Raw genomic sequence first — 13,668 nt, 5'->3', positions numbered from 1 at the left:
TATTACCCATTCTTCACCCTAAGGGTGGGTTACAACAATCAAGGCACATTAATACAGGTCACTCTCAACTTTAATAAAATAATAATAATAATAATAATAATAATAATAATAATAATAATAATAATAATTTATTTGTACCCCGCCCATCTGGCTGGGTTTCCCCAGCCACTCTGGGCGGCTTCCACAGAAATCAAAAATACACTAAAATATCACACATTAAAAACTTCCCTGAACAGGGCTGCCTTAAGATGTTTTCGGAATGTCAGGTAGTTGTTTATCGCTTTGACATCTGATGGGAGGGCGTTCCACAGGGCGGGCGCCACTACCGAGAAGGCCCTCTGCCTGGTTCCCTGTAGCTTTGCTTCTCGCAATGAGGGAACCGCCAGAAGGCCCTCGGTGCTGGACCTCAGCATCCGGGCAGAACGATGGGGGTGGAGACACTTCTTCAGATATACTGGACCGAGGCCATTTAGGGCTTTAAAGGTCAACACCAGCACTTTGAATTGTGCTTGGAAACGTACTGGGAGCCAATGTAGGTCTTTCAAGACCGGTGTTATGTGGTCTCGGCAGCCGCCGCCAGTCACCAGTCTAGCTGCCGCATTCTGGATTAGTTGTAGTTTCCGGGTCACCTTCAAAGGTAGCCCCACGTAGAGCGCATTGCAGTAGTCCAAGCGGGAGATAACTAGAGCATTCACCACTCTGGCGAGACAGTCCACGGGTAGGTAGGGTCTCAGCCTGTGTACCAGGTGGAGTTGGTAGACAGCTGTCCTGGATACAGAATTGACCTCCGCCTCCATGGACAGCTGTGAGTCCAAAATGACTCCCAGGCTGCGCACCTGGTCCTTCAGGGGCACAGTTACCCCATTCAGGACCAGGGAGTCCTCCACACCAGCCCGCCTCCTGTCCCCCAAAAACAGTACTCTGTCTTGTCAGGATTCAACCTCAATCTATTAGCCACCATGTATCCTCCAACCGCCTCCAGGCACTCACATAGGACCTTCACCGTCTTCAATGGTTCTGATTTGAAAGAGAGTTAGAGCTGGGTATCATCTGCATATTGATGGACACCCAGTCCAAACCCCCTGATGATCTCTCCCAGCAGCTTCATATAGATGTTAAAAAGCATGGGGGAGAGGACGGAACCCTGAGGCACCCCACAAGTGAGGGCCCAGGGGTCTGAACACTCATCCCCCACCACCACTTTCTGAACACGGCCCAGGAGGAAGGAGCGAACCCACTGTATGACAGTGCCCCCAGCTCCTAGTCCCTCAAGACGGTCCAGAAGGATGTTATGGTCGATGGTATCAAACGCTGCTGAGAGATCCAGCAGAACTAGGAAACAGCTCTCACCTTTGTCCCTAGCCCGCCGGAGATCATCAACCAGCGCGACCAAGGCAGTTTCAGTCCCATGATGAGGCCTGAATCCCGATGTGAGGGTTACGTTCCGGGGATAGTGTGTAAAGCCAAAAGCATGAATAGTCAAAACACATTGGGTGAAATGATGGGTGGGCTTGCCCAAGCTCCCCCCCCCCAGACTCCCCCCCTTTTTAATTTTAATACATCTTTTTGCCAAGTGCGTAAAGCTGAATGCACACAAGTTGAACGCGTGCAAATTGTAACTAACTTGTATTGAAACACAATGTTAAAAACAGTTTAAAGCTACTTACAAAAAAAAATAAGGCAGGCACTAAAAATATACACTTCAAGTGTCAAAAGCCAGGGTGAACAGGTGCATTTTCAGCATTCATGGAAAGCTGTATAAAAAAGATGCCACATGCAACTCTGAAAGATGCTCTGCCTTCCCAGTACTTTGACAGACCTGCCAGGTGCTGGTGTAGTTTATTTTCATCCCATGGCTTATAGTAGGTCCATTCTGTCCTGCTGGGGAGAGTCCAGTAGTGCACTGAATGAGACAGTTAGGCTTGCAACCTTACAGATGCATATTTTGAGTCAAATATAGTTGTACCTAGGAAGCCAAACGCCATGGGAGTCAAACGGTTTGGCTCCCAAACGCCGCAAAGCATGTTCTCCCTAAATGAGAGCACGTGGTGCGGTGGGGTCCGCTGAGTCACCCCTCTGTTGCCAGGTAGGGTGATAAAATATAACCCTGGCATTTAATTGGTTGGCTGTGTTGCTGGGGGAATTTACTTGTTGCTAATTTGGTGGGAGGGACCAAACTGTTTAAATTCTGAGCACACAGCTTGGTGCTTTCTCTTTCGCTGCATGAGCCGGATCACCCACCCACCCACCCGCCCTCAGTTCAGAGGTTTTGCTTGACCTTGTTATGCCTGTCATGGGGTCATCTGCCATTTGGGCAGGGGCCTGGTAGGAATTTTGTCCATCTGGCTGATTGGCTGGGCCATTTGGTTTTTGCCTAAAGGTAAAGGTAAAGGTACCCCTGCCCGTACGGGCCAGTCTTGACAGACTCTGGGGTTGTGCGCCCATCTCACTTAAGAGGCCAGGGGCCAGCGCTGTCCGGAGACACTTCCGGGTCACGTGGCCAGCGTGACATCGCTGCTCTGGCGAGCCAGAGCCGCACACGGAAACGCCGTTTACCTTCCCGCTGGTAAGCGGTCCCTATTTATCTACTTGCACCCGGAGGTGCTTTCGAACTGCTAGGTTGGCAGGCGCTGGGACCGAGCAGCGGGAGCGCACCCCGCCGCAGGGATTCGAACCGCCGACCTTTCGATCGGCAAGTCCTAGGCGCTGAGGCTTTAACCCACAGCGCCACCTGCGACCCTGGTTTTTGCCTACTGCGTAGCAAATCGTCACAACTTATAAGGTTGGTAGTTAGGCATTGGTTATCAACTGGTTGGAGGATGGGTAACGATTGGCTGTGCCTGCCCCTCCAATGCTGTTGCAGAAGGGAATTCCGTTAAAGGAATCCAGGGCTTGCCACGATTTCATCTGAATCCCTGGAGAGGGGCTAGGGCCGGCAAGCCCCAGGAAGCATGCGGGTGAGTGCTGAGGGCCTGTGACTCAGCTCCTTTGCTCCCCAATATTGTTTTCCGTTACTGGCATCTGACGGAGTTTGGTTGTCAGTTTTGTCCCCAGGCGGGGGGGGGGGGGCAGATAGTCTTAACCAATGCCTAAGCAACCACTCAGAGATATGTATTTTAATAAAGTTGTGGCCAAAATTATGCCAAAAACCTTAAACAAAAATTATGTGTGAGTTGTGAGTTATTTGAGGGGTGGCTTGGGGACCTCAACACGCAAACCCAGAAGTGAGTGTTCTGGTTTGAGAATGTTCTTTGGAGCCCAAACATCTGACGCGGCCTCCACGGCTTCTGATTGGCTGCAGGAGCTTCCTGCAGCCAATCAGAAGCTGCGCCTTGGTTTCCAAACATTTTGGAAGTCGAACAAACTTCTGGAACGGATTCCGTTCGACTTCTGACTTCTTGATCTTTTAAATTGTAAATTTGTTAAAGAAAATACAAAAGAAACACAGACACATAAAGAAGAGGGAGCACAACCGAACAAAAACAATATTGTCAGCTCCTGTTCACAGTGCAATAAACATCAACACATCCATCCCAGTTTACAAACACGGATCGATATACGCCATTCAAATGTCTGAATAGGTATCCAAACAATAGCTAGCTCATTCTTCTAAGTATGTTTCTATAAAGTACATTCAAACATAGCAAGGACATTAAGGCCTTCAAGCCATTGTATAATAGAAGGTGAGTATTTAGCTTTGCAGGCTCGAAGTAGAAGTCTCTTAGCGACCATAAGGGCTCATTAAATCCATTTTTGTTGTCCTGCTGTTAGCCCTCATACTACAGGGAAAAAATTTAAAAATACACAAATAATAAGCAGATATAAAGTAACACAAGCTAACACAAGCTGAATACAGACAGTAACTTCAGACCAAAAATTACATACCTAACTACATATTTAAATTTGCATTTTCATACAGGTTTTGTTTTGTTTTTTAAAAAAAGAAATGCAGATTACTGCAGAAAAGGGTTATAATTTACTTGTGAATCTGGAGACAGTGACACAGATTAGAAGTAGACTCGTTCTTCTTTCCCTAAATGTTGCAGGTGTGGTGGTGGACCTGACGAAAAGCCAGGAAAGGCCCCCCCCGCCCCGGGTCAGAACCTCTGCTAGGAATCCTAGAGTCTCTGAAAGATAACTGCTCGCTGCACAAGTAAATAAGAACTCTGTTTGGTTCTAACCATAGGAGCCAACTCCTAGAGGCTGCGGTCCCTTTGCCCACCCCCATAAAATATTTGAGGGCCCCCCAAAGTTGATGGGCATTGTCATTCAAATGGCATTTGTGTGCCGCATCTTGTGATCGAATATGTGGGGCAGGGCTTACGTGGCCCCCAAATATTTTGTTCAAGTTGGCATGCCCGGCTCTAACTACCCCTGCATCAAATTGTCAATCTCAGAGCAGCCTGAGGTCCTGCAGCTCATATTCAAGTAATCCAATTCGTTTCTCCTCTGACTAACCAACTGATCTGCTACCTACTCTGGCCAGTGGACTGCCTGCCCCCTGAGAACTGGACTTGCCCTGTGGGCCAAGCTAAGATATCAAATTTATCCTAACACTTTTAAAATGTAACTACCTCTGGCTCATAGATTATCCAGATTACTTTTATTCCTTTAGAAACAAAAAACATTTGTGTCTCTCTCTATTGGCCTAACTCTGAGGACCTCGGCTGCTTAATGAATGATTCAGTGGCATAAAAGTCTATAATATCCACTTCTGGAGCTCAGTCAATCTTCCAAGGGAAGGAAGGCCTGCAGCTGGAAAGCTGTGCCCTTGTACATACTTTTGTCACAGATGGCACCACCAAGAGGCTGCTTCTAGGCAAACGGAAATTTCAGTGAAATGGATATCTGTACATACAATCTCATTCTGAAGTCTCTTGGGTTCTCAGTGTTCAGTGACTTGAAATAATTTCTTTTGATTTACTATACTCCAGCCTTCCCTTGAACTGATGCCCTCCAGATGTTTTGGAGTCCCATCAGCCCCAGCCAGGGTGACCAGTTGGCAAGGATCATGAAAGTTGTAGCCCAGTAAGACATCTAGAGGGCATGAGGTTGGGGAAGGCTGCTATAACCTATCCTTTTAAATCCAATCTGTATTTTCCATATTTGAAGTTATCAGATAGCACACAGCTGCTGATCATCCTACACACATTACTTTTCAGTGTGAATGCTTCATTTCAGCCGATGCTTCATTTCATTTTTGTCCATGTGTCTCATATTCTACTTTTATGATCCCAGTTCTCTGTTTTTGTATAAGAAGCAAAGTTTCTTAACACTACATAAAGAGACCTGTGGCCTTCCAGATGTTGCTAGTCTCCAGCTCCCATTTGCCTCAGGCAGCTTGGTGAATGGCCTGGAGTGAGAGAAGTAATAGTACCACTCTATTCTGCCGTAGAACATACCTGGAATACTGTGTCCACTTCTGGGCATCAAAATTTAAGAAAAATAGGTAAAGGTAAAGGGGCCCCTGACCATTAGGTCCAGTCGTGGCCGACTCTTGCTTTATTGGCCGAGGGAGCCGGCGTATAGCTTCCAGGTCATGTGGCCAGCATGATTAAGTCTCTTCTGGCAAACCAGAGCAGCGCACGGAAACACCGTTTACCTTCCCACCAGAGCAGTACCTATTTATCTACTTGCACTTTGAGGTGCTTTCGAACTGCTAGGTTGGCAGGAGCAGGGACTGAGCAACAGGAGCTCACCCCGTCGCAGGGATTCAAACCACCGACCTTCTGATCAGCAAGTCCTAGGCTCTGTGATTTAACCCACAGCGCCACCCGTGTCCCCCTTAAGAAAGATAAAGTAAAGGCAAAGGTACCCCTGCCCGTTCAGGCCAGTCTTGCTAGACTCTAGGGTTGTGCGTTCATCTCACTCTATAGGCCGGGAGCCAGTGCTGTCTGCAGACACTTCCGGGTCACGATAGACAAGCTGAAATGTGTGCAGAGTGGGTTACCAAGATGATCAAGGATCTGGAAACAAAGCCTTATGAGGAGTGGTTGAGGGAGCTGGGAATGCTTAGTCTTGAAAGGAGAAGACTGAGAGGAGATATGAGAGCCATCTTCAAATATCTCAAGGGCTGTCACATGGAAGAGGGAGCAAGCTTGTCTTCTCCTGCTCTGGAGGGTAAGACTCAAATCTACTTTATTTTATTCCTAGGATTATCATACCATAGCGTTCACGTTCCATATTCATACTTTTTAGATATCTTATCTCATATTTTGTCACTTTGCTTTGCAACAGAGTATAGCATGCTTGTCCTTGACATTACTAGAGCTATAGTTAGAATGAAAACATCAGTCCATTATTAAATGTGCAAAAAACACAGGTCACACAAATCTTCTGCAGGTTTGCAGCACAGCTTTGTCAAGCTTTAAATTCACCAAATCTGTTTGGACTGCTTGAATGAATGCATCTCAGAGAATGCCTTCTCCTGTATTATCACTCATGTGTGATAAGATTATCTGATACGACCTTGTTCCATGTCTTTCACCATGTTCCATGTCTTTCACCATCAAAGGCTGCATTAGAATTACAGAATTGTAGAGTCGGAAGGGATCTCAAGGGACGACTATTCCAATCTCCCTCATGTGGGATAGCCAGTTCTATATAATCTACATGCTTAAGTTTGATTGATGCATGAAGGGGTTAATACCATAGAGTAAGCTGTCCTGCCAGACATAGCTATGTCACTTCACTTACCTTGGGAGGTAATAGATAATCAACCCTATTGCTCCCTCCCAGCCTACCTGTAAATCTCAGTATGTGACAAGGTTTGAGCTGGTTGCTCCCACTCAGTAGCATGGCTCTCACCAGCCACTCTTGAGTTTCTATACCAATAACCTAGGAACTTTTACCACTTTGTAACTAAACTAAGTTTTACTGCCTGTGCAACTTTTCTGACTGATGTATGTAAAAGCACTTACCAAATGTGTGCATTTTTTTAAATGCTAAGGGAAATGGAAAATTTTAAAGTTCACTCGGAAGTGCATATTTTAGAGGTCTAACAGCTTATATTTCCATGCTTTACTTTGCTGTGTATTTTGTGACTTTAAATCTCTGCTGGAGTTCTCTCACCAAAGTGTACTTGTCCCCAGACTTGGATCTTGGCATCCAGGAATTCTCTCTCATTCTCTCTCTCTCTCACTCACTTTTGTGTGTGTGTTTGTGCGCGCGCACGCACGCACACACACAGTGCTTTTTTCTAAAAAAAATATGTTTAGGGGTACTCTCATTTTGACTCAAGAAAACCACCATTTTATAGTTTAAATTGGAAAAAATAAATGCAGTAAATGGACAAAAGTAGAAAGATTCACAAAATGTTTAAAGGGTAAAGGTTTAGGGGTATGCATACCCCTTCATCCCCCCAGAAAAAGCATACACGCATACACACACACACAATTGCAGTGTTTGAGTCGGTTCATATGGCAAAAGGTGGTCCCTGAGGTATCTAAAGCTTTATAGGCCAAAACCAGCACTTTGAATTGGGCCTGGAAACTAATTTACAAGCAGTGCAGGTGGGCCAGGATTGGCATAATATGCTCAAACCGTCTTGCCCCAGTCTTGCTGGAGAGCCAGTGTGGTGTAGTGGTTAAGAGCGGTAGTCTCGTAATCCTGGGTAACCGGGTTCGCGTCTCCGCTCCTCCACATGCAGCTGCTGGGTGACCTTGGGCCAGTCACACTTCCTTGAAGTCTCTCAGCCCCACTCACCTCACAGAGTGTTTGTTGTGGGGGAGGAAGGGAAAGGAGAATGTTAGCCGCTTTGAGACTCCTTAAATAGGGAGTGAAAGGCGGGATATCAAATCCAAACTCTTCTTCTTCTTCTTCTTGCCTGGCTGCTGAATTGTACACCAGCTGACATTTCTGAACCATTTCAGAGGCAGCCCCACATATAACTAACCACCACTGCACATCAGCCTTTTTGATGACTAGTGGTCCAGCTGCCTCAAAATATAATGATGCTGGGCTAGTTAGACTAATATAATGAATAGATTATCCCAGATTATACACATTTGAGTTGGAAGTGAGTCACCCAGAATGCACCAGTGGCCTAGTCCTTTCTGAATGCTGACTTCTACGGCCCATTGTTCTCTTTCCTACCCCCTTGAGTGAAATGAAGTGCTTTACTTAACACATTGTTCCTTTGCAACCCCCCCTTTTCTGAGGGGAGGTCCGCCCTATCAGTGACTGAGATCTATGAAGCCAATTACACCGACAATTTAGAGTCCAAGTGGAAATTAGAAATGCACTACTGTCCTTGACGTTACTGGCGCTGCAGCTGGAATCAAAACATTAATTCAGATTAAAGCTGAATCAGACAACAATTCATTAATTTTCCAATGAAGCATTTGCATTTCATCTCTACACATGATTTGACTGGTTAATGAAATGCTACCACCTATGGTGCCTAAAACTGAACTTGTCAGCACTCCATATACCACAAGGTTGCATGTGGGAAGGATGCAGGATCTAGTGAATGCAGCAGAGCATGAGAGAAAGAAATGTGAGGCTAATTGTTATGCCATTGATTTAACTATGCAAGCGGATTAACCTCCCATATTACCAGTTCTGTTTAGGTAGGTTGTTGTTTCTTTATTAATGTTATTTTCTATGCTGTTGTTAATTGGACAATAGGAGTATGGCGTTTGGTACAATGGGAGAACTGGAGCATCACAAAGGGGAGAAGCCAGGAATTGAACCTACATAGACCCTTCAGCATGCAAAGCACATGCTCTCCCATGGAATTACAGGCTGTAATAATTCCACCAACAGCCAGTGGAACAGGGCTAAAAACCTTATTAGAGGCCAGAAAGGCTGCTTCTGGTGCCTGACTGGGTGTAACTAACAAATCTGAAGACAGGAAAGGAAAGTTAAACCAAACTAAAGGAACTGCTTTGCCCCTAAGGGGCAGTGTCAAAATTACAAAAGAGTATACAGTGGTAGCTCAGGTTAAGTACTTAATTCGTTCCAGAGGTCCGTACTTAACCTGAAACTGTTCTTAACCTGAAGCACCACTTTAGCCAATGGGGCCACCTGCTGCCGCCGCGCTGCTGGAGCACAATTTCTGTTCTCATCCTGAAGCAAATACTTAACCCGAGGTAATATTTCTGGGTTAGCGGAGTCTGTAACCTGAAGCGTATGTAACCTGAAGCATATGTAACCTGAGGTACCACTGTAGTTAGGGAACAACCCCAAATGTCAACAACAGATCTCATGATAGGACACTGGTTCCCCTGCCATTCTACAACTTGCTTCCTACTGGTTCCAAGCATCTGCATGAAAATCAGTGTTCATTTCTTCTCTTCCTGCTGGGGCGGCAAAAGTTTTGCTTGCTCAAGAACAAGGAGGCTCTTTGGTGTAATTCCAAAGGACTTTAAAAGCCCTCCCGCATAGCAGCCACGTGTAGAGCGTTTGGTAGTCAAACATGACCCTGAGATTCAGCTGGCCTTTTCCAGGGGGACTGAGCCTCTAGTCTGACAAGCCCTGGCCTGTGGAACTCCTTGCCAAATGTTGGGTGTGCAAATGTCGGGTGAAAAATGTCGGGTGTGCAAATGATTAACGGGAACACTTCTAAACACCCTGTAAGAAAATCAAGATGAAGGTTGCTTGCCATATAACTTACTTGTGAACAAAAACAGAGCAAATTATGCATAACGACCATACATAGTCTAATCTCAGCATAAACTCTATGCAAGAAAATGAGGGTGGATGTTCAAAAAACAGGTCATTTGGAGAACCCCGGTTTTAAATAGCTTTATAATTTCCAACAACAAAAATAGTCTCTTTTGGCAAAGCGCTTTCTGTTAGTCGTGCATACTTATATAAGATTCTTAAGTATGCATGACTAGCAGAAAGTGCCTTACAAACAAATAATATTTGATTTTATAAAAATTACACAGCTTTTTAAAACCAACTAGGCAAAATCAGTCTTCGTTGTTGTTTTTGGCTTTGGAGCGACTGTATCACTCCAAACAGTAAAATAAACAAACAGAATTTCTTTCCTACCCCCACCTCAAGAAAGGAAACTGAGCGACAATGTGCAGCATAATGAGAGTTCAGCATTTTGACTAATTAGTTTGAAACAAGCTCCAGCTCCATTTAGCTGTTCTGGAGTCCTCTAACTCTGCAGTGCAAACGACTCCTCAATGACAGCAGGTGGCTTGTTCTTACACATTTTAATAGGATGCTGCTAAAATATTTATTCTTTTGTTGGATTAGTTGATATCACAGCCGGCTGGGAGCTTGCAATAACTTTTCTGACTGTCGCCCCTTTCCCAAGAGCCCTGGGAGAGAAATAAATAAGTATAGAGCATTTTACTACTTTGTTTCAATATTTGGGCAATGCAATGGGACATCTACCTGTATCTATTTTCATTTTTGTTAGTTCAGACACATTCAATTATATGGCAATTTAGTGCTAATTATCAGCAATTCGATATGATAGAGGTAACTTAGAAATAATTGATAACCAATGGATAACCATTAATTACTAGAAACTGATGATCAGCAGAAGTTGGTATAGTTTCATTCCTCCATCCTTCAGTCTTTTCAGGTTCCAGGGTAAGGAATATAAGCACACAAACACACATTCCCAAAGGGGCTTCTTTCATCACTCAAGTTGCTGGCAAAAGTTTAGTTTTGCGGATGATAATTAATTGCACACTGAGCTTTTATTTTTAGGAGGAAGTGCCGTTGCATAGGCAGAAACCCTGGTGCTAATGGGATGACTTTGGTAAATACAACCCATTCTTCATCACAGAGATGAGGAATCCATGGCGCTCCAGATTTTGTTGGACTAAAACTGCCATTGTCTTTGGCCTGTTGGCTGCCGTCACTGGGAATTAGAATCGTACAACTGTGCTGGCTCCCACTCTCAGTCTCTGAACTCAAACTCTCCACATGATTACCGTATTTTTTGCTCTATAAGACACACCTGACCATAAGATGCACCCAGTTTTTAGTCTCATTTCCGAGACTATTTGCTGAGTCCAGCGAGGTGGTGAGGTTGCGCTTACTGCAAGGCGGCAGGCGGTGGTGCTGCGGTGCGGTCTTGGGCCTCTGGCAGCCGGCAGAAGCTCATTGATCCCACCTTCGTCACCAATGTTAAATGTTCGGAAAAAGTCAGAAGCCCAAGGCAGTATAAGTTCCTGAACTACCGTATTTTTCTCTCCATAAGACACACCTGACCATAAGACACACCTAGTTTTTAGAGGAGGAAAACAAGAAAAAAAATATTCTGAACAAAACAGTGGATGTATGATTTTTGTGGTTCATGCTGTGGCCACAGACATGTGATTTGACGGTGAGTTTGGAGTAGCCCAATGCAAAAATCCTGAGAATCCATGTGGAACCCTGCTTTGTAACCATGTTTTTGCGCCATTGCGGCCCCACACAACAGTGGATGCGTGTTTTTTGTGTGCGCAGGCTGTAGCCATGGACATGCTATGTTATCTGATGGTGAATTTGGGGTGACCTAATGCAAAAATCCTGAAGATCCATGGGTTTTTACCTCCCCCCTCCCAGGCAGCCTCCTTTATCACTAGCGTCCCTTATCTCCCTCCCCAATTGCTTACCGATCAGCTGCTTCCTTTCAACACTCCCTTCCCTCTTGTTTGCCTTAGTGTCTTTTCCTTAACCTTGATCTGGCCTCAACCAGAGCCAGAGCTTTTTCGGCCGTGGCCCAAATCTGGTGGAACACTCTGTCACAAGAGACTAGGGCCCTACGGGACTTGACATCTTTCCGCAGGGCCTGCAAGACAGAGCTGTTCCACCAGGCCTTTGGCCAAGGCACAGTATGACCCCTTCCTTTGGCAATCCTCACAGAACTCTAGCCCAATGGTTGCCATGAATTTGATTTTGAATTGATTTTAAAACGAATTGCTTTTAGAATGTTGTGTTACTTTTATTGTTGTTAGCTGCTCTGAGCCCAGCTTCAGCTGGGGAGGGCGGGATATAAATAAAATTATATTATTATTATTATTATTATTATTATTATTATTATTATTATTATTATTATTATATTATTATTATTATTATTATTATTATTATTATTATTATTATTATTATCTGGAGCAGTTTTTTGCTCCTCCTTTTCTTCTAATTTCTCTCCTCATTGCTTTAGTCTTCCTGTCTCCTCTTCTTGCATGTTCGCTCTTAACCTCCCCGCTACCAGGCAGCCTCCTTTATTACTAGCGTCCCTTATCTCCCTCCGACCACTTGCCAATCAGCAGCTTTGTTTCAACACCCACTTCCCTCTTTCAAAAAAAAAAAAAAGCATGATCTGCTTTTCGCCCCTGGGCAATTTGGCTCCAGGGACCATTCATTTGCTCCATAAGGCGCACAGACATTTCCCCTTACTTTTTAGGAAGAAAAAAGTGTGTCTTATGGAGCGAAAAATACCAAAAGCTTTATTCAAGAAGTCAGTACATGATCTATGTATGAGCTCAGACTATAGATTATAAAGTTCTCAGATATACAAACAGAGTTCTAGAATACATGACTAGGCCCAAGCTAAGACATTGTCCCAACAGCTGGTATGCCCTTCCTACTTTGCTTTCAAACAGCCAAGCATCACTCAGGTGGTTCATGTCTTCTGTGTAAAGATAGCAACTAAGCAGCCCTCCAAAGGACATCAAACTGTTTATATCTGATGATACATACTTGGAGATGGAAGCTTGTCTGGTGCTGCTACCTCACTCTCAGTCCCAGTCTCTGTCAACCCTGCTGAACCCGTTGATTGGCGAGCTGACTTCTCAGTCACCATGACAATGTCCTGCAATGAGGGTGAGGCCTGAGGCAGCTTGAGTGGCTCTCCTTCCACCTAGGGAGCACAACTCGAACCCTTCCCATCCCCGTCCACCGACTACTTCTCCTTTCTCCCTTCTGACAGATTTTGCCAACCTTCTTCCCTCCCAGATGTTCCCCCAAGATTCACGGCATACAACAGCAGGAAGCCTGCAGGCTTCCCATCCCTGCGGTACAGTTTATAATTTTGGTGAATTTACTACTGCAATGTGTCAGAGGATAGCCAGAAAAAAGATGGCCAACATAAGCTGGAAAGAGACAATCTATGAGCATCCAGTACTTTTCTTCCATGTCCAAGAGCATCATGCTTGCCTGTGCTTTCAAGGAAAATTTAGGTTGATTGTTGTAGCATGAAGATAAACCCGACTACCATATTGAAGAATCATGATCTCATACTCCATCACAGCATCTGTATAGTCCTCGGTCCAGTTCTTTTGGAAAGAGAATCGCACCTGTCAAAGCGGCAGATTTCCCTGGGAGCGTTCCCATCAAATATCATTGAGCTCATATGCTGCCTAACTCGTGAAACCCATGGAGAATTTGGCCAGAGGTTAAATGCAAATAACATTGTTATGCACAATAAAGCTGCCTTATCCTCTCAAGGTCAGAGGCCGAGTATGTTACATGAGGTCCCAGTGACCCTTTTTGCTCCAAAACGGGTGTCAGCAGATGGGCATATAGAAAGCAGAAGAAAAGTGCTTCTTAGAATGGCTCTCTTTACACATTTAAACATTGTGCACTGAAGCCCAGCATTATTACCAGCCAGTGGTATTTAAAGCCATTATCCAGCTTGACAGCTCCAGACCTCCAGGCAGCCCTTCCAAATGCCACTGTTGATTTGCTGCAAATGTTAAGCAAGCAGACACTGCA

General features: G+C 44.9%; 1 long non-coding RNA gene across 1 annotated transcript in view; it reads left to right on the top strand.

The window, feature by feature from the left end:
• LOC310839640 overlaps positions 1–13,400 on the top strand; it is a 55,172-nt gene extending 41,772 nt beyond the window's left edge. Inside the window, exon 3 of the long non-coding RNA XR_014561574.1 lies at positions 12,884–13,400. This is a non-coding gene — a long non-coding RNA (uncharacterized lncRNA). The remainder of the gene's footprint in view (positions 1–12,883) is intronic.
• The last annotated feature ends 268 nt before the right edge of the window (positions 13,401–13,668 follow it).

Source organism: Podarcis gaigeae, assembly GCF_964106915.1.
Source record: "Podarcis gaigeae genome assembly, chromosome: 2".
Taxonomy (NCBI): Eukaryota; Metazoa; Chordata; class Lepidosauria; order Squamata; family Lacertidae; genus Podarcis; species Podarcis gaigeae.
The sequence above is the reverse complement of the archived record's forward strand: the minus strand, read 5'-3'. Positions and strand labels throughout refer to the sequence as shown.